The 27,873-nt window shown below is 46.3% G+C and overlaps 1 protein-coding gene across 1 annotated transcript in view; it reads left to right on the forward strand.

Moving 5' to 3' along the window:
• KANK4 (KN motif and ankyrin repeat domains 4) overlaps positions 1 to 27,873 on the forward strand; it is a 202,913-nt gene that overhangs the window by 21,446 nt on the left and 153,594 nt on the right. Inside the window, 2 exon segments of the mRNA XM_075320377.1 lie at positions 26,309 to 26,539; positions 26,732 to 26,924. The gene's annotated coding sequence lies outside the window, so the exon portion shown is untranslated.

Below are 27,873 nucleotides of genomic sequence, written 5' to 3' on the forward strand. Positions count from 1 at the left end.
TGTACAGTAGATATCCAACAAAAAAGATGCATGGTCTATAGATAGGGTCTATAAGTGGTCATACTTAATAAATGGCACAAAAATGCCCCAAAGGATGGCCACAAGACAGCACACTCCTGAAGATTATATACAAAAAGGAAAGGAAACAGGAGTTTAAAGTGCATATTCTATTATTTCATGTAACAAAGTAGAAACATGTAATAAGGACAGATACTTGCATGAGATGTAAGTCTAACTTACTGTTCCCAAGAATCACCAGGTATGTATAATGATAAAAAAAAAACCAAAAAGCCAGCACTAAATGTGCACTTCAGCACTAAACATTCCAAACTGTACTTATTATAAAAAATTTTGAGATTTTTGGCAAAAAATTGCAATTTCTTGAGCTGCCTCGCCACGTCACGGCAAATCTCATTTGAGGCAGTCCTACACTAAAATATTTTTATAAAATGTGCCATACGGCCTCACAAAAGAATAGTAGAACTGCTCTCAGCAGCACTCACCTGGTCTATTTCAATCCCGTACCCATGACTGAGTCATGGCTGTGGGCGGGACAGGTCCAAGCAAATGCTGCATGAAGTAAATAGCCTGTGGACAAAGCCTGATGACTTAATGTGAACAGTCACCAACCGCCAAAATCTAGACAGATGGAATACATCCCAAATTGGGGTGCATAGCAAGGTGGAGGTCAACCACCGACCAATTCAATGAAGAAAAAAACAAAAAGCCAGCACTAAATGTGCACTTCAGCACTAAACATTCCAAACTGTACTTATTATAAACATTTTTGAGATTTTTGGCAAAAAATTGCAATTTCTTGAGCTGCTTCGCCACGTCACGGCAAATCTCATTTGAGGCAGTCCTACACTAAAATATTTTTATAAAATGTGTCATACGGCCTCACAAAAGAATAGTAGAACTGCTCTCAGCAGCACTCACCTGGTCTATTTCAATCCCGTACCCATGACTGAGTCATGGCTGTGGGCGGGACAGGTCCAAGCAAATGCTGCATTAAGTAAATAGCCTGTGGACAAAGCCTGATGACTTAATGTGAACAGTCACCAACCGCCAAAATCTAGACAGATGGAATACATCCCAAATTGGGGTGCATAGCAAGGTGGAGGTCAACCACCGACCAATTCAATGAAGAAAAAAACAAAAAGCCAGCACTAAATGTGCACTTCAGCACTAAACATTCCAAACTGTACTTATTATAAAAATTTTTGAGATTTTTGGCAAAAAATTGCAATTTCTTGAGCTGCCTCGCCACGTCATGGCAAATCTCATTTGAGGCAGTCCTACACTAAAATATTTTTATAAAATGTGCCATACGGCCTCACAAAAGAATAGTAGAACTGCTCTCAGTGGAAAATCTAAAAAAACCCAACAATAACTAAATTTTATACTTTGTCGGTACTGTAAAATGGTGCGGAGATTACCGTATGTTGATAAAATCGTCAGCAAATATGCAATGTGTAAACCCAGCATTTGGCTAGTCTGGTCTTTTACATTTGTGGCACATCCGCAAGATATGCAATCATTGTACAGTAGATATCCAACAAAAAAGATGCATGGTCTATAGATAGGGTCTATAAGTGGTCATACTTAATAAATGGCACAAAAATGCCCCAAAGGATGGCCACAAGACAGCACACTCCTGAAGATTATATACAAAAAGGAAAGGAAACAGGAGTTTAAAGTGCATATTCTATTATTTCATGTAACAAAGTAGAAACATGTAATAAGGACAGATACTTGCATGAGATGTAAGTCTAACTTACTGTTCCCAAGAATCACCAGGTATGTATAATGATAAACCAGAAGGTGGTAGCAGAAAATCATCAACTACTGGGGTAAAGCTGAAGTGCCACTGTGCATATACTGTATATACTCGAGATTAAGGTGAGTTTTTCAGCCCATTTTATTATGCTGAAAACGCCTCCCTGGCTTATACTTGAGTGAGGTTCCTACAAAAATGTATTCTCACCTGTTCTTTGTTCCTGCAGCGGTGCTCTCTTACCTGCTTCTCGCAGACTGCACATAGACGCCTCCATGATCACGTCCGGTGCATGGCGCCACAAAGCATTCAACTGCAGTAAAACAATGAGAACAGCAGCAACCTATGTGCCTGTGGTCCTCAAGAAGCACCCCTTGATGATTGCAGTCCGGGCTGCCGCTGCCGCCATCGCTTTACTGCAGGTAAATGATTTGCGGCGCTGCCACAAAGCATTCGACTGAAAAAAAGCAATAACAGCAGCAGTGGCCCCGTGCACCAAACATGATTATGGAGGGGTCTATGTGTGGTTTGCAAGAGGCAGGTAAGAGAACACGGCAGGAATGGAGGAGAGGGGAGAATATGTTTTTACACGGGGACCTGGTCACCACTAAGTTCCACTGTAACCCTGAACCACCATGGGTAAGTGCCATCCTGAGGTTCTGTCATCCTCTCCTCATTTCTCTGCATACAGTGCCTTGCGAAAGTATTCGGCCCCCTTGAATTTGTCATCCTTTTCCCACATTTCAGGCTTCAAACATGAAGATAAAAATGTTAATGTTCTGGTGAAGAATCAACAACAAGTGGACACAATTGTGAAGGTGAACGAAATTTATTGCTTATTTTAAACTTGTTTAAAAAATAACTGAAAATTGGGGCATGCAATATTATTCGTACCCTTTAAGTTAATACTTTGTAGCGCCCCTTTTGCTGCGATTACAGCTGCAGTCGCTTGGGGTATGTGTCTATCAGTTTTTCACATCAAGAGACAAATTCTCGCCCATTCTTCCATTGTAAACAGCTGGAGCTGAGTGAGGTTGGGTGGAGAGCGTTTGTGAAAAGCAGTTTTCAGCTCCTTCCACAGATTCTCAATTGGATTCAGGTCTGGACTGTGACTTGGCCATTCTAACACCTGGATACGTTTATTTGTGAACCATTCCATTGTAGACTTTGCTTTATGTTTGTGATCATTGTCTTGTTGGAAGACAAATCTCCGTCCCAGTCTCAGGTCTTTTGCAGACTCCAACAGGTTTTCTTCAAGAATGGTCCTGTATTTGGCTCCATCCAACTTCCCATCAATTTTAACCATCTTCCTTGTCCCTGTTGAAGAAAAGCAGGCCCAAACCATGATGCTGCCACCACCATGTTTGACAGTGGGGATGGTGTGTTCAGGGTGATGAGCTGTGTTGCTTTTATGCCAAACATATCGTTTGGCATTGTGCCCAAATAGTTCGATTTTGGCTTCATCTGACCAGAGCATCTTCTTCCACATGTTTGGTGTCTCCCAAGTGGCTTGTGGCGAACTTTAATGACACTTTTTATGGATATCTTTGAGAAATGGCTTTCTTCTTGCCACTCTTCCATAAAGGCCAGATTTGTGCAGTGTATGACTGATTGTTGTCCTATGGACAGACTCTCCCACCTCAGCTGTAGATCTCCGCAGTTCATCCAGAGGGATCATGGGCCTCTTGGCTGCATCTCTGATCAATCTTCTCCTAGTTTGAGATGACAGTTTGGATGGACGGCCGGGTCTTGGTAGATTTGCAGTGGTATGATTCTCCTTCCATTTCAATATGATCGCTTGCACAGTGCTTCTATGGATGTTTAAAGTTTTGGAAATCTTTTTATAACCAAATCCGGCTTTAAACTTCTCCACAACAGTATCACGGACCTGCCTGTTGTGTTCCTTGGTCTTCATGATGCTCTCTGCGCTTTAAACAGAACACTGAGACTATCACAGAGCAGGGGCATTTATACGGAGACTTGATTACACACAGTGGATTATATTTATGATCATCAGTCATTTAGGACAACATTGGATCATTCAGAGATCCTCAATGAACTGAAGTGAGTTTGCTGCACTGAAAGTAAAGGGGATGAATAATATTGCACGCCTCAATTTTCAGTTATTTGTTTTTTAATAATGTTTAAAACGATTGATTGTTGATTCTTCACTATAACATTAAAATTTTTATCTTTATGTTTGAAGCCTGAAATGTGGGAAATGGTTGAAAAAAAAAAATCAAGGGGCCGAATACTTTCACAAGGCACTGTACCTAAACAATGGTCACTTTATTTGATTAGATTAATATAGTATGTATGCATAGTAGCACTTTACATGTTTCTTCCAGCATCTGATATATTTTTGCCAGCATTTTTTGTTTATTTGGCAACTCTTGGGATCAGGGTGGAGGTCACACTATCAGACCCCCCGCTGTACCCGTGAATCACCAATACTAGGGGCAAGTACCTTTCTGAGGTGCATTTACTTCTTTTGTATATTTTTATGACACTAGTTACTTTACCAGATTTGAAATATATATATATATATATATATATATATATATATATAATATATAAAGCTGAATGTGTGTGTGTATGTGTGTGTGTCCGGGATTGGCATCTGCACCGTCGCAGCTACAGCCACAAAATTTCGCACACTCACACGTCTGGACCACGAGAGCATCATAGGCTATGTTGTGAGGCGAAATTTTAACCCCGCGCGTTCCAATTTACCAATCAATTTTGCCCCTATCTACATAATGGGGAAAAAGTTAAACGAAAAGTGTATCCGCACCGTCGCATTTACAATCACAAAATTTTGCACAGACACCTCATGTGACCCAGGATACGTCGTAGACTATGTTTTGAAAGGAAAATTTAACCCCGCGCTTTACAGTTACTCTCCAAAAAACATGGCTCCATTAAAGTAAATGGAGCCTGGAACTACAGGTTATTAGTAGGAGCTGTGATTGGTTGCTATAGGAACAAAAGACATTCATACGGTAGTATAAGAAGCTTATATGTGAGGTAATAAGATGTCGGTGGGGAGACAGATAGACAGAGACAGACAGGAAAGAGACAGACAGAGACAGACAGTCTCAGAATACATTTTTGTTAATACATTCTATTTTGTTAACAGCAGTTATTAACCCGGGTGAAGCCGGGTAGTACAGCTAGTATATATATATATATATATATATATACCTACACAGTGGCACTTTATCTTTACCCCAGTGTTTGATGATTTTCTTCTAGTGTGTTAATTGCACTGGATGTAAGACTATCTGTCCTTATTAAATATTTCTCCTTTGTTACATGAAATAAAATAATCTTTTATATGCACTTTAAACTCCAGTTTCCTCTCCTTTTTGTATATAAATGTACAGTAGATGTGGACCCGCATCTATAGAGAAATGGTGCCCAGTCACACGCCGCACTCAGGGGGTCGTAATTCATATACAAATGAACAGGAATCCCGCCCTCCTCTCCACCGACACACGTCAGGGCCACATTGCCGAGATCCGCATCTTTTAGGTATTTCTGGCATATACTGTGGATGTGTCGTAAACGATGTGCAAGATAGAAATATCCCTTTAAATCCACGGCATGACAATTTCTGTTGTGGATTTGTTGCAAAATCCACAAGTCCAGAAAATAAGCTCAAAATAATTGTAGACAAAAAATCAAAACACTGTACTTCCTATTTCTATGGTCTCTGTACAACTTTAATTCCTGCAATGAGATGTCATCACATGTGACAGGCAGCAGCTTGGGATTAGCTGCAGAGGTCACAAGACATCACCACAAGTGGCCAGCGTGTGCGGAGACCGGCAGGGGACACGGCCCGCGAGCCACGGAGGTGGCCACTCTGGATGTAGGTTTAGCTGAAAACTTTTCACATGGATTTTGCCTCAAATCTGCAAGAATTAGATCCAGATCTGCCTCGGATTTCCCCATACCCATTGTGGAGTCTGATCTGTGTTGGTTTCCAGTACCCGGCAGGGAATAAAGCGGACACGATCCTCGCAGGCATTAGACTTGTTATTATTCACCCTGCATGAGGAGTGTATGGAGTATATGAATGTTGTGGATACTTTGTTTCTTTTCCTAGTTGATAGTCTCATGTTTGCTACCTCTTTCGGCAGTAGCCTCCGGCCGTTACGTGATCCGTGTACACTTGTTTACAAGCTCCCCGCATGTTTTATGAATAAATAACACTGGCTGAATAGAAACGCACTAAATATTTATGGCAACTAGAAAGGGAACCGTGAGCATGTTACGTACCGACACAAGGTGGCGACACTGAGCACATCCATCGAGCAAGTCTTGGAAATGAGAACAGCTTCTGCAAAGTTTCTGCATCAATTCTTCACAATTTTCTATATTGTTTATTGCTGTAATACAAGTATATGCTATAAATACATTTGAGGGGCCTGGTGCCTGTTCCATTTTCAGGTCTCGCACCTTTTGGGGGGGAGAATAGGAGTCACATTCTTCCCAATTAAAACTCCAGAAAGGAGACGGAGTATGCAGCACTCTCCATTGCTGTATGAGATCTTGTATTAATCAAGTGTCTTACTACTCCTATGCACATCAATGAAGATAACTGCAACTTTAATTGAGATCTGTCCGGGAGGGATATGTGTGGGGATCGCAAAAATGCCAATAACTATGTCCCCTTTTAATAAGCCACACTGCCTCCAAGGGCCGTTCATGCCCCTTCCACTCCTTCTTTCCCTGCCCAAAATGTGTTATTGGACTCCAGGCCTACCTATAATCTCAGATCAACAGAAAGGAGACAGTTGCACTCTGTAGTGCTAAGATAGGTGGAACAATGAATATTGGAATATAGACATGAATTACTGCTATGAAAAACATGTAGAAATTGAGATACTTATCTCACAAAAATGGCCAGTTTTATGTGAGCCCAACAGCCAACGGCAATGTGACCGCTTACTGTTGGGTCCCTATCAAACGAATGCCTCTCTTTGGGTTAAAAAATATACAATTTATGGGAAGCATTAGTTTTAAAGGCCATTTTTATGTGCACTACAGAGTGCAGCTGTCTCCTTTTTGTTACTATGTTTCATGTTCAGTTTGCACCTGTTCACATTAGAAAGGTAGGATGTGCCATCAGTCTTTTTCTTGGATTAGAGTTATGCTTTCTGATTGAGCACTCCAGCTTTTCAGCATTAAGGCGGCATTACACGCTACGATATATCGGGCGATATGTCGTCGGGGTCACAGTATTCGTGACGCACATCCGGCATCGTAAGAGATATCGTAGCGTGTGACACGTCTGAACGACTGTTAACGAGCAAAAATACTCACCTTATTGTTGCTCGTTGACACGTCGTTCATTTTCATAATGTTGTTCCACCTTCTGCGCACCGGTAGTTCGTCGTTCCTGCGGCAGCACACATCGCTCCGTGTGACACCCCGGGAACGACGAACAACAACGTACCTGCGTCCCGCCGGCAATTAGGAAGGAAGGAGGTGGGTGGGATGTTACGGCCGCTCATCTCTGCCCCTCCGCTTCTATTGGGTGGCCGCTTAGTGACGTCGGTGTCACGCCGAACGTCCCTCCCCCTTCAGGAAGAGGATGTTCGACGCCCACAGCAACGTCGTTAGGGAGGTAAGTGCGTGTGATAGGGGTTAACGACATTAATGAATTTCCCGTGACGCACAAACGATGGGGGCGGGTGCAATCGCACGATATATCGTAGCGTGTAACACCGCTTTAGGCTAGTATACTTCTCCCTTTGAAGGTTCCTATCCACCCATAAATTGTAGTTTTTCTAACCCAAAGAGAGGCATTTGTTTGATAGGGATCCAACAAAAATAGGTCGCCTTGCCTTTGGCTGTTGGGCTCACATAAAACTGGCCATTTTTGTGTGCTAAGTATCTCAATTTCTACATGTTTTTCATATCAATAATGCATGTCTATATCCCCATATTCATTGTTCCACATATCTTAACACTACAGAGTGCAGCTGTCTCCTTTTTGGTACTATGTTTCATGTTCAGTTTGCACCTGTTCAGAAAAGTAGGATGTGTCATCAGTCTTATTCTTAGATTATAAAATCTCAGATCAAACAAGTGACACCCCACAGATAGTGATGGCAGGGGGATTCCGCATCAGGGCGGGTAAGTTTTAAAGTCTCATCTCTGTCCTTAAAAACTAATACGGTACCTGATTGTAACCATTAAACCATACATTTGAGTGGAGGTTGAATTTTACACTGCTGACAGCCGTGGTCTCTGCAGGAGCGACACCCTGATTAGTCATGATCGCCTGCAAACCACAGGTCATTCGGGAAGCAGCTAAATACAGGGAATACCATGTGTGCGGCTAAAGCCGGAGCGCTCTGTGTCATCGGGACGTCATCTGGAAACAGGCTGTGATCAGTGCACTTCTGTGTGGTCACTAAAGGCAAACTGCAGCATCCGCCAGGAGCACGGGCAAAACTGGCACAATGGGACACCTCCATATAAAGTGGAAATGATGAGCGTTCACGGAACAGTCTAATGTTAAGAGGTTTATCCAGAGCCAACGGTGACGCAGTTCTTCCAAATCATGTTACTTACACCCACAGGGGCGCAATAACAGGATTAGTCTGACGAATTTTTATCTTATAGTCACCGCAATCATAATAACAGTTTTTTGGCCTATGCAGTAAGCTATAAGGCACTAAAATAGCCCTGTTAAGTAAGTGGTAGCAATAAATAGTGGCAGTTTGGGGTCTGGGGAATGTAACGCCTGCCTGGATCAACAAACTCAGATGGGCTGTAATGGACAGACTAGAGGGAAGCCACTCACCAAGCAGGACCCCCAGAACCCTGAAACCCTTTAACCCCTATACAGGGATTTGGATTTACACAGGGCCCTGGAGATCACTACCTGTGGAAGGCTGCAGTCCGATGAGAGTAGTCGTCAGGCAGGGTGAAACCAGGAATAGCAGAACAGGGACAGAATCGGTAGACAAGGACATAATCAGAAAACGTAGCAGAGGTCAAATCCGGATCGGGCAGCGAGGTACAAAAACAGCAGGCAGAAGGGTAGTCAGGAAACAAGCAGAAGTCAGCACACAGGAATCACAAAACAGAATAGGGCAGACCAGGAGCCAGGAAATCAGAACTATCTCTGGCAGAGGTCAGCAGACAGGAGGGGAATTAAGAAGGGTGTGGTGTCTTCCCATTGGCTGTAGCTGAACGCTGGAAACGTCAGCTGGAAGACACACGCCACCCACAGTCAGCCAGCGGTACTGCAGATCCCAAGATAACCCAGCCCAGTGGATGATTGGAGCCTGCGCCCACCGGTGCCGCTGGCATCGACTCCTCTCCCATCACCAGCACCATCCACAGCAGGAACACGGCGTCGCCTGGTGATCGGAGCAGAAGTCTCTGGAGCGGACTCTGGTGGTGACGTAACAGGGAAGCTTTCAGGTTCTCTTTAACTATATCCACAGCAATTATTTAAAGTGTTACTCCAACTTAGCACCATTTAAATGACAAATTTTGTGCCTATTATTCCTCTAATATAACTTTTATATGTGTGAGAGTAACATTCATCTGATACAAAGCTGCAAATGCTCTGCATAGACCTATGCGTGTTGTGATTGCATACGGCCACCACTAGAGGGCGCTTATGATCTCACCCAGTAAGGATTTGCTATATTCTTCAATGGGTTAGTATCATTCTGTATACAGTGAGCTCCCCCTAGTGGTAGAACAACAAACAAGAATTGGGTCTAATGGGTACCGAGACCAGGTAAATAATCATATAATTGCCTGCATAAATGTATCAAAAGGTTACATTTCTTGTGCTGCTGACTCCATCCTTTCCTGCTCCCCCTAGTGGTGACTGAAAGCTTCCAGAGGTTACAGCACTTTATATAATAAAGCTATCGTTGCAAAGTGAGGTACGTCCCTCAACAGCAGCTTTCAGACAAGTCATTCAACCAAACTCCCCAAATTAGGGGTTTTATTCCATCATATGTGGCATGGTTTACCATTGTACACAGTTAACCACAAGCAATCAAAGTCATTACTCACCACAGATCTTTCCCTTTAATGAAGCTGACCTGCAGCTGTGTAATGCCTCAACTATTTAAATGTTGGCAAATTGTATCCCAACTTTGAGGAGCAGCCTGAGGATCCTGAGCCTATAACTGGCATGTGTGCGGTCCTCTGAGAGAGGGAAGATTGGGCCCCATAAGGCATCACAGCCCAATAGCAACTGCACCTTTTCCACCTGCTATGCTTTCAGCACTGTACAAACCTGCAGCCGGGCAATCTGTGCCCCATAGAAGCTTCTTTTGACAAGCATTGGACACATTAAGAGGATGTGCAAATCATAAGAACCTCAGGAGGCTCCATAACAAGTATGTAACAGCAGGGAGCGCCAAAACAATGTTACAGCAGGGGGGGCGCCATAACAAGTATGTAAAACCAGGGGGTGCATATTAAAGCAGGAATCACTATAATAAGTATGTACCAGCAGGGGCGCCATAACAAGCATGTAACAGCAGGGGCGCCATAACAAGCATGTAACAGCAGGGGCGCCATAACAAGCATGTAACAGCAGGGGCGCCATAACAAGCATGTAACAGCAGGGGCGCCATAACAAGCATGTAACAGCAGGGGTGCCATAACAAGCATGTAACAGCAGGGGTGCCATAACAAGCATGTAACAGCAGGGGCGCAATAACAAGCATGTAACAGCAGGGGGCACCATAACGTAACAACAGGGGGCGCCATAACTAATATGTAACAGCAGGGGGCGCCATAACATGTATGTAACAGCAGGGGGCGCAATAACAAGCATGTAACAACAGGGGGCGCAATAACTAATATGTAACAACAGGGAGTGCCATAACTAATATGTAACAACAGGGAGTGCCATAACATGTATGTAACAGCAGGGGCGCAATAACAAGCGTGTAACAGAAGGGGATGCCATAACAAGTGTCTAACAACAGGGGGCGCCATACCTAGCGCCATAATTAATATCTAACAGCAGATAGCGCCATAACAACAAGAGGCGCTATAATAACTAACAGCAGAGGTGGGGGGCACTATAACAAGTGTCAAACAACAGGGGGGCGCCATAACAAATTCTGATGATTGGGCTCCAACTCCTCTGAAGTGCTGGCACACCGCAGTGGCTCTCATACTCGGCTCCACTCACTGTGTTATACTGCTGGAGAGCATGGATGTGATGCAGTGCTCGGCCGGCTCGCTGACCCCCATCTGTGCAGCCCCTCTCTCCGAGGGCTGCACTAAGCACAGATCCCTGTGTTTTAATCTATATGTGTAGTGCAGGATCAGGCAGAGCGCGGCTGCAGAGCCATCAGTGCGCCTGCATTGCTGTGTATAACTTGCATGCCTTAGTTACCAGCCAAACAATAGAACATTTTCTAATGAAAACCAGCTGCAAATCTGTTTTATTTCTAAAAGTACAAGCAAAGCCATACAAAAGGGCTGAAATGTGAACATGGCTTTTAACCCTTTCATTTCGCAGCCTTTTTTTTTTTTTAGTTTTTGTGCTTTAGCTTTTTTCTCATCTTCTTCCATGAGCCATAACGTTTTATTTTTCCGTCAACATTGTTTTTATGTAGGATCCAAGGGCGTCACAATTGCTGTGACAGCGGTTGTCACCATGACCATGCTGCAGAAGGCCCGCTACCACCACTGCATATTTCAGCTGGATGTGCGTCTTTGGCGTCCCGGCAGGTCCCTGCACGGCAGTTCAAGCTGTTGTTGGCGCACCCATGACTTCGGGCGCTAGGCAGTGACGCCACGCGCTGCACATCTCTTACACATGGAAGTCAGTTGCAAGGATCGGAAGAGGACGCATCATGTTGGGGTAGCGGAGGAAGGGGAGTAGAATCGTTTATTTCTTTGTCGCTCCATTGGGAGACCCAGACAATTGGGGTGTATAGCTTCTGCCTCCGGAGGCCACACAAAGTATTACACTTTAAAAAGTGTAACCCCTCCCCTCTGCTATACACCCTCCCGTGCATCACGGGCTCCTCAGTTTTTATGCTTTGTGCGAAGGAGGCACACATGCACGCATAGCTCCACAATTTAGTCAGCAGCAGCTGCTGACTATATCGGATGGAAGAAAAGTGGGCCCATATAGGGCCCCCGGCATGCTCCCTTCTCACCCCACTCTGGTCGGCGGTGCTGTTAAGGTTGAGGTACCCATTGCGGGTACATAGGCAGGAGCCAACATGCTGTTTTCCTTCCCCATCCCTGCAGGGCTCTGGGTGAAGTGGGATCCATAATCGGTCTCCAGACACTGGGACCGTGCTCCCTCCGCAGCCCCTGGGGAATCTGCTGGACAGGAGCTGGGTATCGTCAGGGACATGGCCCTGCTACTGTGAGGTACTCTGTGTCCCCTTGGGGACGGCGCATGGAGCGCTTGTGTCATAACACGCTGCAGCACTGCTGGGCGTGTTGGTGCGCCGGGACTGCCGCGCTGACCGCGCTTGTTTGCCGGCCGCGCTTATAACTCTAGTCCCCGGCTTCTGCGGCCTAGTACCGCATATTCCCACCCCCGGGCCTGCCAGTCAGGGGAAGGGAGGGACGCTGCAAGGGCAATGTGCTCTGTGTCCCTGTTGGGACGGCGCATAAAGCACCTTGGGCCCAGACGCTGCAGCGACTGCGGCGTGCGTATGGGTCCGGGACTACCGCGCCGACCGTGCACTGCCGGCCGGCCGCGATTTTAACTTTAGTCCCCGGCTTTTGCGGCCTAGTATGGGATTCTCCCGCCCCCAGGCCTGCCAGTCAGGGAAAAGGGCGGGACGGTCGGTATGACGCCGACAGTGAGGGCTGGAGTACACAGAGCTTTCCTCCGCCCCCCTCACTACCCATGCTGGGGCACCAGATTCCCGCACTTTTTTGTGACTACGCCCACGCCTCCCTCCTCAGAGAATGCCGTCAGCCATGTTTTTCAGCAACTTCTGGCTGCAGCTGAGGGAGACCCGGAGCAGAGAATCTGGTGGCCACAAGCCACATCCACAGCCCCTGGGGGAATCTGCCGGACAGGAGACGGAGTATCGTCAGGGACATGGCCCTGCATCTACAGGTACTCTGTGTCCCCGTTGGGATGGTGCATGAAGCACCTTGGCTCAGACGCAGCTGCGACTGCGGTGTGGATTTTTTGTCCGGGACTACCGCGCCGACCGTGCCTGTTTGCCGGCCGCGGTTTTTACTTTAGTCCCCGGCTTTTGCGGCCTAGTGTGTTAAACTCCCGCCCCTGAGCCTGCCAGTCAGGGAGAAGGGCGGGACGGTCGGTATGATGCCGACAGTGAGGGCTGGAGCACACCTCGCTGTCCTCCGCCCCCCCTCACTGATCACTATAGGCCACCAGTTCCCGCACTTTTGTGACTACAGGGACAGAGCCCTGCATCATAACGTACTCTGTGTCCCCTGAGGGACGGTGCATGCAGCATCTGTGTTACAAACGCCGCAGCGGTTGCTGACTGGTTTGTGAGACTGGGACTACCGCGCCGACCGCGCCATGTCTGCCGGCCGCGTTTTTAAATTTAGTCCCTGGCTCTTACGGCCTAGTGCCATATACTCCCGTTCTCGGGCCTGCCAGTCAGGGGTAACGACGGGACGGCCGACTGGACGTCGGCAAGGAGGGCTGGAACATACGTTGGTATCCTCCTTCCCCCTCACTGAGCACTGGGGGGCACCAGTTTTTTCAGGTGCTGTCCCCCCCTTGGTGCCGCAGTGTATATATATATATATATATGTTTATTTATATGGTATATGATCTCACTGTTCGGCAGCATTATTTGCTTTTGGCTGTATACCCTCACTGATTACTCTGCGGACGACATGCTGTTGTCTTCTCTTAAAGAGTAAGGGTGCCAAGGCACTGGCTTATTTTACAACCGGTACCTCTTGTGCGGCTATATTACGGGCACTGCACAGATGACAGCGACAGAGTTTGCATGATGAAATCAGCAAATCTCTGAATAGCTTTCACATCACAGGACTCTGTCTATGGACAGGGGGTCCGCTAAGATACTGGAAGCCTTGCAGTCCAGACCGATACCACAGGGCCAGGGAGCTGTGAGTTCATCGCTCCCGGGTCCCTCTGAGTCGGTACAACATCCTGGGGTAACACCCAGATCCCACGGTGAGAACTCCGTCACGGACCGCGGCCTATGATAGGCTAAGCGGGCCCGCTGGGAACCTTCCCCGACTTCATCAGGAGTGCGTGTTTCGATCACTCTAACTCCAGAGGGGCCGTCCAGTAGCACAGAACTTGACGGACAAGCGCTTACTAAGCGCCTTATTGACACGCGTTACCCTTTTCCCCCCTGACGTGCTTAACGGTTGGGCTCAGTGTCACAGAGTGGATCCTCCAGTCTCTAGGCTGGCGGCTAGATCCGTAGTAGGGGCAGATGTCCATCTCTCACGAATGCCACTGACAGGCAAATAACGCTTATGATGAAATCCATCTATAAAGCCATAGTGGCATCTTTTGCTCCAGCCTTCGCAGCCGTGAGGGCACTCCAAGCTATCTCAGCTTCTCCGGCTGAGATTATTGCGGTTGCACATAACTCTGCCACGCAGGTTGTGTCCTGCACTTCTCAGGCGTAGGTTTTTTCGTTCTACGCCATGAACGCCGTTCCTGGACTCTGCGAGCCGTACGGCGGTAGCATCCACCAATTCAGTGGCAGTCTGCAGGGCCATGTGGCTACGTGAATGGAAGGCAGGCTCTGCTTCCAAGAAGTTCTTAACCGGTTTGCCATTTTATGGCGACCGTTTGTTTGGCGAGCAATTGGATGAAGTTACTAGACAGTCTCGTCCTTGCCGCAGTCCAAGACCGATGGGTGAGAGACATCCTGTCTCACGGTTACAGGATACAGCTCTGCTCTCGTCCGCCGACTCGTTTCTTCAGAACATCTCCGCTCCCCGAGCGAGCCGATGCACTTTTTCAGATGAACACTCTGAAGTCTCGATGTCACAAGGAGACTTCCTAGCATCAATTGACATCAAGGATGCTTATCTCCATGTGCCGATCACACCCGAGCTTCAACGCTTTCTGCGTTTCGCCATCAGGGATGAACTCCTTCAGTTCGTGGCACTGCCATTCGGCCGGGCGACAGCCCCACGGGTCTTCACCAAGGTCATGGCAGCAGTGGTGGCGGTCCTACAGGGCCACTCGGTGATCACTTACCTAGACGATCCTCTAGTCAAGACACCCTCCTGGGTGGCATGTCAACACAACCTGACCATTGCTCTGGAGACTCTCCAGGGGTTCGGGTGGATCATCAAAATTCCAAGGTCAAAACTGACACCGACCCAATCACTGACTTATCTCGGGATGGAGTTTTATACTCTCTCAGCGATAGTGAAGCTTCCGCTGCATAGTCAGCGTTCACTACAGACAGGGGCGCAATCTCTCTTTCGGGCCCAGTCACCCCTTGAGGCGCCTCATGCACTGTCCCAGGAAGAGGGTGACAGCAAGGGAGGCAGTTCCCTTGCGCAGTTTCGTCTGCGTCCGATTCTATCGGACACCGCAAATGGGACAGGAGGTCGACGTCCCTAGACAAGAACGTCTCTCTTTCCCTTGCAGCAAAACCTCTCTTCAGTGGTGTCTTCTTTCCACTTCCTGGGCGAAGGAAAAATCCTTCCGGCCCCCAGCCGGGGCTGGGGTCACGACGGACGCGAGTCTGTCAGGGTGGGGAGCGGTCTTCCTTCACCACTCGGCTCAGGGAACCTGGACTCCGACAGAGTCCTCCCCTCGGTTCAATGTTCTGGAGATAAGGGCAGTGGATCTAGCCCTAAAAGGTGTTCCAGCGGTAGCTGGACGGCAGGCAGATCCGAATTCAGTCGGACAACGCCAAGGCAGTTGCGTACATCAACCACCAGGGCGGCACACGCAGTCGTCAAGCCTTCCGAGCAGTTCGGCGGATTCGGCTGTGGGCGGAAGCCACAGCCTCCAACTTCTCCGCAGTTCACATCCCGGGCGTAGAAAACTGGGAAGCAGATTTTTCTCAGTCGCCAGGGCATGGACGCAGGGGAATGGTCTTCACCCGCACGTGTTTCTAGAGATCTGTTGCCGTTGGGGAACGCCGGACGTCGATCTAATGGCGTCTCAGCACTACAACAAAGTCCCGGCATTCATGGCTCGGTCCAAGGATCACACAGCTCTGGCGGCAGACGCGCTAGTTCACGACTGGTCGCAGTTTCGACTGCCTTATGTATTTCCTCCTCTGGCACTACTGCCCAGAGTGTTACGCAAGATCAGGTCAGACTGTCGCCGCACCATCCTCGTTGCTCCAGACTGGCCGAGGAGGTCGTGGTACCCGGATCTGTGGCACCTCACGGTGGGTCAACCGTGGGCACTCCCAGACCGACCAGACTTGCTGCCTCAAGGGCCATAATTCCTTCGGAATCTACGGCTCTAATCCTCACTGTGTGGTGGCTCCTAGCGTCATCAGGAATATCTACAGATGTCATTGACACCATGAGACAGACCAGGAAACCAACGTCCGCCAAGATCTATCACAGGACTTGGAGGATCTTCTTATCCTGGTGCTCTGATCAGGGTTTTACTCCCTGGCCGTTTGCCTTGCCCACTTTCTTTCGCAAAGGGTGGCCTTCCTAGTGGCAGTCACATCACTCAGAAGAGTATCTCAGCTGGCAGCGCTGTCATGCAAAGCCCCCTTCCTGGTGTTTCACCAGGATAGGGTGGTTCTACGTCCGGTCCCAGCCTTTCTCCCTAAGGTATCCCCGTTTCGTCTTACCCTCTTTGGGTCCGCATCCAGTTCACCAATGTGAAAAGGATTTGCATTTATTAGATCTGGTGAGAGCACTCCGACTCTACATTTCTCGCACGGCGCCCCTGCGCCGGTCTGATGCGCTCTTGTCCTTATCGCGGACCAGAGTAAGGGATTTCAGGTTTTCAAGTCAACCTTGGCTCGGTGAATCAAGAAACCGATTCTTGAAGCATACCGTTCTTTTGGGCTTCCGATTCCTGCAGGGCTGAAGGCCCATTCTACCAGAGCCGTCGGTGTCCTGAGCATTGCGACACCAGGCTACGGCTCGGCAGGTGTGTCAGGCGGCTACCTGGTCGAGTCTGCACACTTTCACGAAACACTGTCAGGTGCATGCCGATGATTCGGCAGATGCCAGCCTAGGTAGGCGAGTCCTTCAGGCGGCAGTTGCCCACCTGTAAGAGGGGGCCGTTTTTCGGCTCTTTTTATCGAGGTATTCTGTTACCCACCCAGGGATTGCTTTTGGACATCCCAATTGTCTGGGTCTCCCAATGGAGCGACAAAGAAGAAGGGAATTTTGTTTACTTACCGTAAATTCCTTTTCTTCTAGCTCCTATTGGGAGACCCAGCACCCGCCCCTGTTCCCTTCGGGCTGTTGTTCTTTTGTGTACACATGTTGTTCATGTTGAATTGTTCTTTTGGTTCATGGTTTCAGTTCTCCGAACATCCTTCGGATTGAATTTACCTTAGACCAATTTATAAGTTTCCTCCTTCCTGCTTTTGCACCAAAACTGAGGAGCCCGTGATGCACGGGAGGGTGTATAGCAGAGGGGAGGGGTTACACTTTTTAAAGTGTAATACTTTGTGTGGCCTCCGGAGGCAGAAGCTATACACCCCAATTGTCTGGGTCTCCCAATAGGAGCTAGAAGAAAAGGAATTTACGGTAAGTAAACAAAATTCCCTTCTTTATTTATGTGTTAAAACACAACAGCAGAACAGGAGGCATATGATACCCAGCCATGGTAAAGCCAACAGCTGGGGGCTGGTATTCTCAGGCTGGGAAGACCCATGGTTATTTGGCCCCCCACAACCTAAAAATAGCAGCCGGCTGCAATTGTCGCATTCATTAGATGCAACAATCCCGGAATTTTACCCAGCTCATTCCGATTGCCGTGGTGCAGTGGCAATTGGGGTAATAAGGGGTTAATGACAGCTCACACCTGTCACTAAGCCCTATATTAGTAATGAGACCTCCCATTACTAATCTGTAAGTGAAAAGAAACAAAACACAGAAAAAAATCCTTCATTTGAAATAAAATACAAAAGAACACCCTCTATTTTCCCTTTATTTTCTCTAAAAATACCTAGTTCCGACATAATCCACACAAGGTCACATGACATCTTCATGGTGTTGTTTGGAGATCTCCTTGGTCGCCATGGTGTTGTTTGGAGAGCTCCTTGGTGGTCTTGGTGTTGTTTGGGGATCTCCTTGGTCTTCATAGTGTTGTTTGGAGATCTCCTTGGTCTTCATGGTGTTGTTTGGAGACCTCCTTGGTCTTCATGGTGTTGTTTGGAGACCTCCTTGGTCTTCATGGTGTTGTTTGGAGAGCTCATTGGTCTTCATGGTGTTTGGAGATCTCCTTGGTCTTCATGATATTGTTTGGAGATCTCCTTGGTCTTCATGGTGTTGTTTGGAGACCTCCTTGGTCTTCATGGTGTTGTTTGGAGACCTCCTTGGTCTTCATGGTGTTGTTTGGAGAGCTCATTGGTCTTCATGGTGTTTGGAGATCTCCTTGGTCTTCATGATATTGTTTGGAGATCTCCTTGGTCTTCATGGTGTTGTTTGGAGACCTCCTTGGTCTTCATGGTGTTGTTTGGAGACCTCCTTGGTCTTCATGGTGTTGTTTGGAGACCTCCTTGGTCTTCATGGTGTTGTTTGGAGACCTCCTTGGTCTTCATGGTGTTGTTTGGAGACCTCCTTGGTCTTCATGGTGTTGTTTGGAGACCTCCTTGGTCTTCATGGTGTTGTTTGGAGACCTCCTTGGTCTTCATGGTGTTGTTTGGAGACCTCCTTGGTCTTCATGGTGTTGTTTGGAGACCTCCTTGGTCTTCATGGTGTTGTTTGGAGACCTCCTTGGTCTTCATGGTGTTGTTTGGAGACCTCCTTGGTCTTCATGGTGTTGTTTGGAGATCTGCTTGGTCTTCATGGTGTTGTTTGGAGATCTCCTTGGTCTTCATGGTGTTGTTTGGAGATCTGCTTGGTCTTCATGGTGTTGTTTGGAGATCTCCTTGGTCTTCATGGTGTTCTTTGTCCATCTCCTTGGTCTTCATGGTGTTGTTTGGAGAGCTCCTTGGTCTTCATGGTGTTGTTTGGGGAGCTCCTTGGTCTTCATGGTGTTGTTTGGAGATCTCCTTGGTCTTCATGGTGTTGTTTGGAGACCTCCTTGGTCTTCATGGTGTTGTTTGGAGATCTGCTTGGTCTTCATGGTGTTGTTTGGAGATCTCCTTGGTCTTCATGGTGTTGATTGGCGATCTCCTTGGTCTTCATAGTGTTGTTTGGAGATCGCCTCGGTCTTTTTGGCGTTGTTTGGTTAGTGGTGCCTCTTGCTTAATGGTGTTGCAGTCCCTGTGGCCTTTCAGAAAAGGTGTGTGTATATACTGAACCCGGGACACTTAGATTGCACACAGATGGACTTCCTTTCACTGACTTATGAGGGAAATTGCTTGCGCCAGTAATTTTTAAGGACTTCCTAGCAAAAGGGGTGTGAATACAAGGGCCCATACATCTGACCAACATGGGGGGGGGGGAATGTTTACTTTATTTTTTTAGTCCAATTAGTGGACTTGAAGCTCAGCCATAGTAGCCCATTGACGCCCGCGATCGCGTCACATGGGAGTTATTTAAATTAACAGTGCTCTCTAAATAGGTAATATCAGCGATCAGAGCTCGGCTATGTAACATAACCGGTATTATCTAAGCCCCCTCCGCACTCACGGACCCCAGCACGAACGTACAGTTACATTAATTTGCACTAAGTGCTTGACCTTTAAGATGCTCAGTACTTGAAGCCACCACTAGAGGGAGCTCACTGCATATGCAATAATTGAGTTTACTGTATGGACCAAACAATGGGGCATTATTACACCCACTTACTGTATGGACACTGCACTATGCTCCCTCTAGTGGTGGCTGCAGGTAGTCCATTTTTCGTGACAATGCGGGGTTTTTTTAACAGTCCTTCTGTGTGGTGCAGGCCGTGTAACCCACATGGATCGATCTAGCACCCCCTTAGCACCCTTGGCTAATAAAGTATTCATGCCCGCTCTATTGCTTTACCCATAGCCCACACAGGCAAGTATGTCTTCCCTGTGGACAGCACATTTCTGTTTGTTCATCACTACTAGTATGTGCACATCAGCACTTCACAGCGCAGCGGGATCACAGCGGAGACGCCACTGACAGAATCGTTTATCCCAATCAGTGATATGGATTATTGCACGCAGCTAACGGAAGCCGAGTCTGCCTTGTTCTCATTACCTGGCCGTGTGATCATGATTGCTTTCCTCCCTGTTACTAAGAAATATCCCGCAGATTCTTCCTCTAGGACGGCATTTTCTTATCCCATTTGGACAGGAGCTAAAATGAAAGTATATTCATTGGTAAGGCATTGCCCCCAGAAGCAGAGCCTCAGGGGTTATACCCGGACTGCTGCAGATATCTGTACACAATTCACAGCTTCAATTTTCATATATCCCACCCTCACAGATTTCAACTTTTTTTTTTATTTCCTGCCAGCAGCTGCCACTAGAGGGAGCTCTCTTCATGTACTGTGTTTCCCCGAATATAAGACATGAACTTTTATTATTTTTTGCTCTGAAAAAAATGTCCTAGAGCTTATTTTCGGGGTAGGTTTTATTTTCAGGTAAACACAGCCATTTCCTATGTACTTCTAAGTGTACCTCCAAAGGAAGGCCGACACCCCCCAGGAGAATCGCACTTGCCAGAACCCAGACAACTAGAGCTGGCAACTGAATGCGCTCCTCTCACATATAGTTCTGCGTCACTGTTGGGTCCCCCTGCATTACACAACCATTCCTCCCTTTGTGTTCCACAGTGGTCGCTTCCCCTGCTGACCGGAAGCAGTATCACTGCTAGTGAGAACAGAGTGATGCTGCAACCCAATGTGTGTGTGTCAACAAAAAGAAGAGGGACTTGACAGTGACGCAGATACCTGTGGGAGAGCCCATCCACCATCGACACTTGCAAGCTGTAGTTCTGGGTCTGTAGAGTGCCATTTTTTGGGGGGGCTATCTGCTTTCTTTTGTGGCTGTCTTCTCTCTGTCAGAGCTGTCTTCTCTCTTTCAAAGCTGTGTTCTCTCTTTTGGGGCCGTCTTCTCCGATTCGGTGCTGCCTTCTCCGATTTAGGGCTGCCTTCTCTCTTTCTGAGCTGTCTTCTCTCCTTCGGGGCTGTCTTCTCTCTTTTGGGGCTGTATTCTCTCTTTTGGGGCTGTCTTCTCTCTTTTGGGGCTGTCTTCTCTCTTTTGGGGCCGTCTTCTCTCTTTTGGGGCCGTCTTCTCTCTTTTGGGGCCGTCTTCTCTCTTTTGGGGCCGTCTTCTCTCCTTTGAGGCCGTCTTCTCTCCTTTGAGGCCGTCTTCTCTCCTTTGAGGCCGTCTTCTCTCCTTTGAGGCCGTCTTATCTCCTTTGGGGCCGTCTTCTCTCCTTTGGGGCCGTCTTCTCTCCTTTGGGGCCGTCTTCTCTCCTTTGGGGCCGTCTTCTCTCCTTTGGGGCCGTCTTCTCTCCTTTGGGGCCGTCTTCTCTCCTTTGGGGCCGCCTTCTCTCCTTTGGGGCCGCCTTCTCTCCTTTGAGGCCGTCTTCTCTCCTTTGAGGCCGTCTTCTCTCCTTTGAGGCCGTCTTCTCTCCTTTGAGGCCGTCTTCTCTCCTTTGAGGCCGTCTTCTCTCCTTTGAGGCCGTCTTCTCTCCTTTGAGGCCGTCTTCTCTCCTTTTGAGGCCGTCTTCTCTCCTTTTGAGGCCGTCTTCTCTCCTTTTGAGGCCGTCTTCTCTCCTTTTGAGGCCGTCTTCTCTCCTTTGAGGCCGTCTTCTCTCCTTTGAGGCCGTCTTCTCTCCTTTGAGGCCGTCTTCTCTCCTTTGAGGCCGTCTTCTCTCTTTTTGAGTCTGTCTTCTCTCTCTTTGGGGCAGTCTTCTCTCTCTTTGGGGCAGTCTTCTCTCTCTTTGGGGCAGTCTTCTCTCCTTTGGGGCAGTCTTCTCTCCTTTGGGGCAGTCTTCTCTCCTTTGGGGCAGTCTTCTCTCCTTTGGGGCTGCCTTCTCTCTTTTGGGGCTGTCTTCTCTCTTTTGGGGCTGTCTTCTCTCTTTTGGGGCTGTCTTCTCTCTTTCTTCTCTCTTTTGGGGCTGTCTTCTCTCCCCTTCAGGGCTGTCTTCTCTCCTGCTGTCTTGTAGCTTTTTTAGCTGCCTGGACACTTCATTATAGAACCACAACTAGGGCTTATTTTTTAGTAGGGCTTATATCTTAAGTAAATTTCAAAAAGGCTGAAAATTCCTGCTAAGGCTTATTTTCGGGATAGGTCTTTTTTTTTTCCTGAGAAAACAACAGCAAGTACTGAGATCATCTGCTGCAGCGTGTGGATCCAGCACCCCCCTATTGGCAGCTACAGGAAAGGAGACCACTCAGAAATATTCAACCTCCGGCCTTTATTATCCCTGTACCACTATTTTGTGATCTTTTTTTTAGGGGGGTGAATTTTATAGTATTTCTGTTTTTGAGTTTTCTAATTTGATCATTTTCATTCAACCACTACTAGAGGGAGCTAATTGCATGTGGATTTATAGTGCCAGCATTGAATGCAATGGGTGCAATGTCATCTGTCTGCAATCAGCTCCCCCTAGTGGTGGCATTTACATAAGCATGAGATGGATAAATAATAGATATTAAATAAATGCATATTTGGTCCCTGATACAGATCGTGCATCATGACCTGAAGTTTACCCCTCTGGCAGACATATTTATATGATATTATTAACCCCCCCGCTGCTGGGCTTGGCTCTGCTTTGTGGCTCTGCAGTGCTATTTTTAATTTATTTTTTTAACCAACCCATCTAATAAAAAATCATAACGGCAGGATCTTCAGGACGCACCAGTTTTTCGGGTTTGAGCGTCACGGACGGCTCCGGATATAATCCACAGCAAATATGTGATCTCCAGATTGATGCGCTCCATTTCATGTATGAATGCAAAAAAAAAGAGAAAGAAGATTGACTTTGCCATATGGGATATTGTAATGAGCAGGAAGACGCGGAGTTCGCTGTTATAAATGAGTATGTGGAGCCTCTTTATAGATCTGTGGGTGTAGGGTCCTCATTATCTTCATCCATTTGGTATCTGAGAGGTGAAGCTCGACACGTCTGGGCCCCAAGAACTGTATCAGGACTCCCCAAATGTAATTTTGGATGTTTACTATGGCTTTTCTAGTTTGTGGCCCCCTCCCAGTCCAAGGGTTACTGGTTTCTCGTCACTTACCCCCCAATGTAACTCTAAAATGGCATGAAATGGGCATAAATGAGCATGGCGTGACTCTGTTAAACTCTTTTTTTCTGTTATTCCTCCTGGAAATGTATAAGCTATACGTTCAGCTTTCATTTTTGCCTTACTTCTGACAATCTGGTCATGCATCAGGCAGCCCCGGATGAACAGCTGTTTTGCAAGCTCACAAGAATTGAAGAATTGATGCAATAAATAAACAAATTCTATATATTATTCCATATATATATATATATATATATATATATATATATGTATATGTATGTTATATATATATATATATGTATGTTATATATATATATATATATATATGTATATGTATGTTTTATATATATATATATATGTATGTTTTATATATATATATATATGTTATATATATATATATATAATGTATGTGTATATATATATATATATATGTATGTATGTATATATATGTGTGTATATATATATAATATATGTATGTATGTATGTATATATATGTGTGTATATATATATATAATATATGTATGTATGTATATATATGTATATATATATATATATATATATTTGTATATTGGTTTGCCAACCAATGAAACGTGCAAGCTTTATTTAATGCTATTTTAATTGCAGACTTGATTTGGGGTTTATTTTCGGGCCGGTTTTCCCCTTCTCATTATGTCTGCAGTTCCTTGTATGATCCACGGTCATGTGTCTCCCTCCAGACCACACGTGTCGGTCTCACATCCCCTTCAGCCGCTCTCTACATCAAGCGCAGTAATTCGGAAAGTGACTTGTTAGGGGCTGTACAGGCGGATGTAAAGGTCAGCGGCCACACCAGAATAGCTTTAAGGACCATTAAACCCTAAATATATATCACTTGATAGAAAAACACTATTATCTAACATATTTATGGGGAACGATTATGGTAAATGTCTAGACTAAAGTGAAAGAGCTGCTATTTCTCTCTGATATCAGTCACTTCATTTATTATGTTGCTCATCAAATTTAAAGGGACAGTCCAAGATGGCCGCTGGACTCTGCCATGGTGCATTTTATCTCTTGATTGTGTTGTCCCTCTACTCTTCTTAAAAGTAATTTATTATTGCATATTCTTACTAAAAAACCAGCAGCATGAATGATCGGGATGAATTCACTAATATACTTGATGAGCCAGTTCCCTACCGATGCCTTATTAGCCGGCCAAAATGGCATTGGATGCACAATGGTGATGTCTGCTGACTGCTCCTCTGTATTCTGCTGAAAGGCTTTAGCAGAACTACATGGTCTGAACATCTCCTGTATTCTGCTTATAGGTTATACTTTGCCAGACCACTATAAATACCCTCTGAATTCTGCTGACAACTCAATTATCCAGCCACAGGCCGCCATATACATCTGTATTCTGCTGAATGTGCCCCAATAAAGCTGCGTTATCTGACTACAGGCTACCATAAACGACATCTGTATTCTGCTGACAGACCCCAGACAGAACGACAATGACTACAGGCCACCACAAACATCCTCTGTATTCTTCTGACAGAGTGATGTCTGACTAAAGGCCACTATAAATATCCTCTGTATTCTGCTGACAGACCCCAGACAGAACGATGTCGTCTGTCCATAGACCACCGTAAACATCCTCTGTATTCTGCTGACAGACCCTAGACAGAACAACGTTGTCAGACCACAGACCACCATAACCATCTTCCGTATTCTGCTGACAGGCCCCAGACAGAACGACGTCTGACTACAGACCACCATAAACATCTTCCGTATTCTGCTGACAGGACCCAAACAGAATGATGTTCTCTGACCACAGACCACTATAAATATCCTCCATATTCTGCTGACAGGCCCCAGGCAGAACAACGTTGTCAGACCACCATAAACATCCTCTGTATTCTGCTGACAGACCCCAGACAGAACGATGTCGTCTGACCATAGACCACCATAAACATCCTCTGTATTCTGCTGACAGGCCCCAGACAGAACGACGTCTGACTACAGACCACCATAAACATCTTCTGTATTCTGCTGACAGACCCCAGACAGAATGACGTCTGACTACAGACCACCATAAACATCCTCCGTATTCTGCTGACAGACCCCAGACAGAATGACGTCTGACTACAGACCACCATAAACATCCTCCGTATTCTGCTGACAGACCCCAGACAGAACGACGTCTGACTACAGACGACCGTAAACATCTTATGTATTCTCCTGACAGACCCCAGACAGAACGATGTCTGACTACAGACCACCGTAAACATCCTCTGTATTCTTCTGAAAGACCCCAGACAGAACGACGTCTGACTACAGACCACCATAAACATCTTCGGTATTCTGCTGACAGGACCCAAACAGAACGATGTCTGACTACAGACCACTGTAAACATCCTCTGTATTCTTCTGACAGACCCCAGACAGAACGACGTCTGACTACAGATGACCATAAACATCCTCCGTATTCTGCTGACAGGACCCAAACAGAACGATGTCTGACTACAGATGACCATAAACATCCTCCGTATTCTGCTGACAGACCCCAGACAGAACGATGTCTGACTACAGACCACCATAAACATCCTCCGTATTCTGCTGACAGACCCCAGACAGAACGACGTCTGACTACAGATCACCATAAACATCCTCCGTATTCTGCTGACAGACCCCAGACAGAACGATGTCTGACTACAGACCACCATAAACATCCTCCGTATTCTGCTGACAGACCCCAGACAGAACGATGTCTGACTACAGACGACCGTAAACATCTTATGTATTCTCCTGACAGACCCCAGACAGAACGACGTTGTCTGACCATAGACCACCGTAAACATCCTCTGTATTCTGCTGACAGGCTCCAAACACAACTGACCACTTTAAAATGAAAGAACTGTGAATACGGTGATTTAGGGAATTGCTATTTATGCAATTTTTCATATTCGTTAAAAAAAAAATAAATCTTCAAACATTACTACATGGGACGTAACACAGACCACCAAAAAAAAGCAACCGCGTTCTGCTAAGAGTGGAGAAAGTAAAGGGGATAATATAGTTCACATTACATCTAATCATATTTTTGGAATTGCTTTTTGTGTATTTTTCCAGAATCCTCTTTAGGGTATGATTTTTTTTTTAGGAGTCTTTTGTAGCGGCTCCGCTCTGAAAAAGAAAAAATTGCTAACAAACATTGCTTGAAATTTCCATTCCATGTTCAGTCTTTTTAATGTATTTTTTTTCTGCTGCAGGTTTTCCAAAAATGCTTGATGGGAAAAAAATAAAGTGCACAGCGTCACTTCTATGAGGCGTCTCCTGATGGAAAACGTTCCAAAACTAGGCCCCGTCCAATCAAAAGGCTGCAATAAAAAAAAACGGCTACAAAAAAAATCAGCATAATCAAAAGGCTGCAATTTAAAAAACCTACAAAAAAAGCAGCGTTTTCCTCTAGAAAAGCCGTCGGTTTTGACCGCCTGAATCATGTACGTTTTTTTTTATCATCTCTTTACTGATTCATCTGTTCATATCAAGGAAAGCAAAATGCAAATGTATTAATTTGCAATCACAAGGAGGATGAGGAGGGGGGGGGGGGGGTAATGCATTATTTTTGGAATTGTTTTGTCCAGGACGGATTTTTAGAGAAGATTGTAAAATGCTTATTTTTCTCTCTTAAGGAAGGACGGACTGGAGGAAGTTTTCTAAAAGGCAGATTTTTTTTTTTTTTTTTCATATTCCTTAAGAAAGACAGTGTCAGCATCTGGCGGATCGAGTAAGAATGTAGGACCATCCCACTCTCAGGGACTTCCACGCTCCGTTCCATGTACAGTCTGCAAAACTGCGGGAAGCGAGCAGCCGCACATCTCCAAGGTAAGCCGGTGCGATCTGTCCACATTGTCCCTTCATTTCTAGCCTTTTCCCGAGCAGGGGGCAGGAGAGGAGGAGGCGTGAGAGCCGGTCGGGGACTGATCCCTGCATCCTCTGCTATATCTGCAGCTGTTTCCTTGCAGATAAACCATTCCCCGTGCTATCCCAGCCCCATTCCTATAATGCTTTTCCCACTGACTGAAAACAATGGGAAATCGCCTCTGGAATTGTGGAATCTTTATATTGGCGGTATAACTTCACCTCTTTTCCAAAAAATATAGACGCACGCTTCCTGCGCAGAATCATTTGTTCTGTATCGGGAGAAAGTGAGGGTATTTATCTTAGTGGCTTAACCGACAGGACTCCATATAAAAGACCCTCTTATGGGCCCCTAATAGGAAACATCTGATTGTACCAGGGTCCTCAGCGGGGGCTTTGCCAAAAAATAAAACCTGTGCGGAAGGAGAGAAGAAAGAAAAAGCATCAAATAGTTAATCCTCTCCCGCACCCCACGTTTAGAATGAGAGAGGCTCGCCTGATCTTTAATTGATCCTCTACGGGATTACAGACGGATTCCTTCGGAAGAAAAAAGGAGATAATGGCTCAATCCGGATTTTTCGACATCTAGGAATGGGGCCGCGGCTTGTACAGGAGAGGTGGGTGTGCGCCGTCGTGTTCCTGACAAAGGGGAGAACTTTGGGATAAAGTGGCTCCATTGTTTCCAGTAACGACGTTGCAAGACTTCCAAGATTTCTTGGATTTAGGAGCTGGGTTTCCGTTCCAGTGTCTTAGTATATATATTGCATTTTTTTATGTATCCTTCCATAAGAATGTTTTCTCTTATTTCCGCTGTGTTTAACCCTATGAGGGAGCTAATAGGACATAACAAGAGTTAATTGTAAGTGTCTCGTGCAGCGATTATCTCATCCTATAAGATCTGTGTTCTCTGTTT

This window comes from Anomaloglossus baeobatrachus, chromosome 8 (genome assembly GCF_048569485.1).
Source record: "Anomaloglossus baeobatrachus isolate aAnoBae1 chromosome 8, aAnoBae1.hap1, whole genome shotgun sequence".
Classification (NCBI taxonomy): domain Eukaryota; kingdom Metazoa; phylum Chordata; class Amphibia; order Anura; family Aromobatidae; genus Anomaloglossus; species Anomaloglossus baeobatrachus.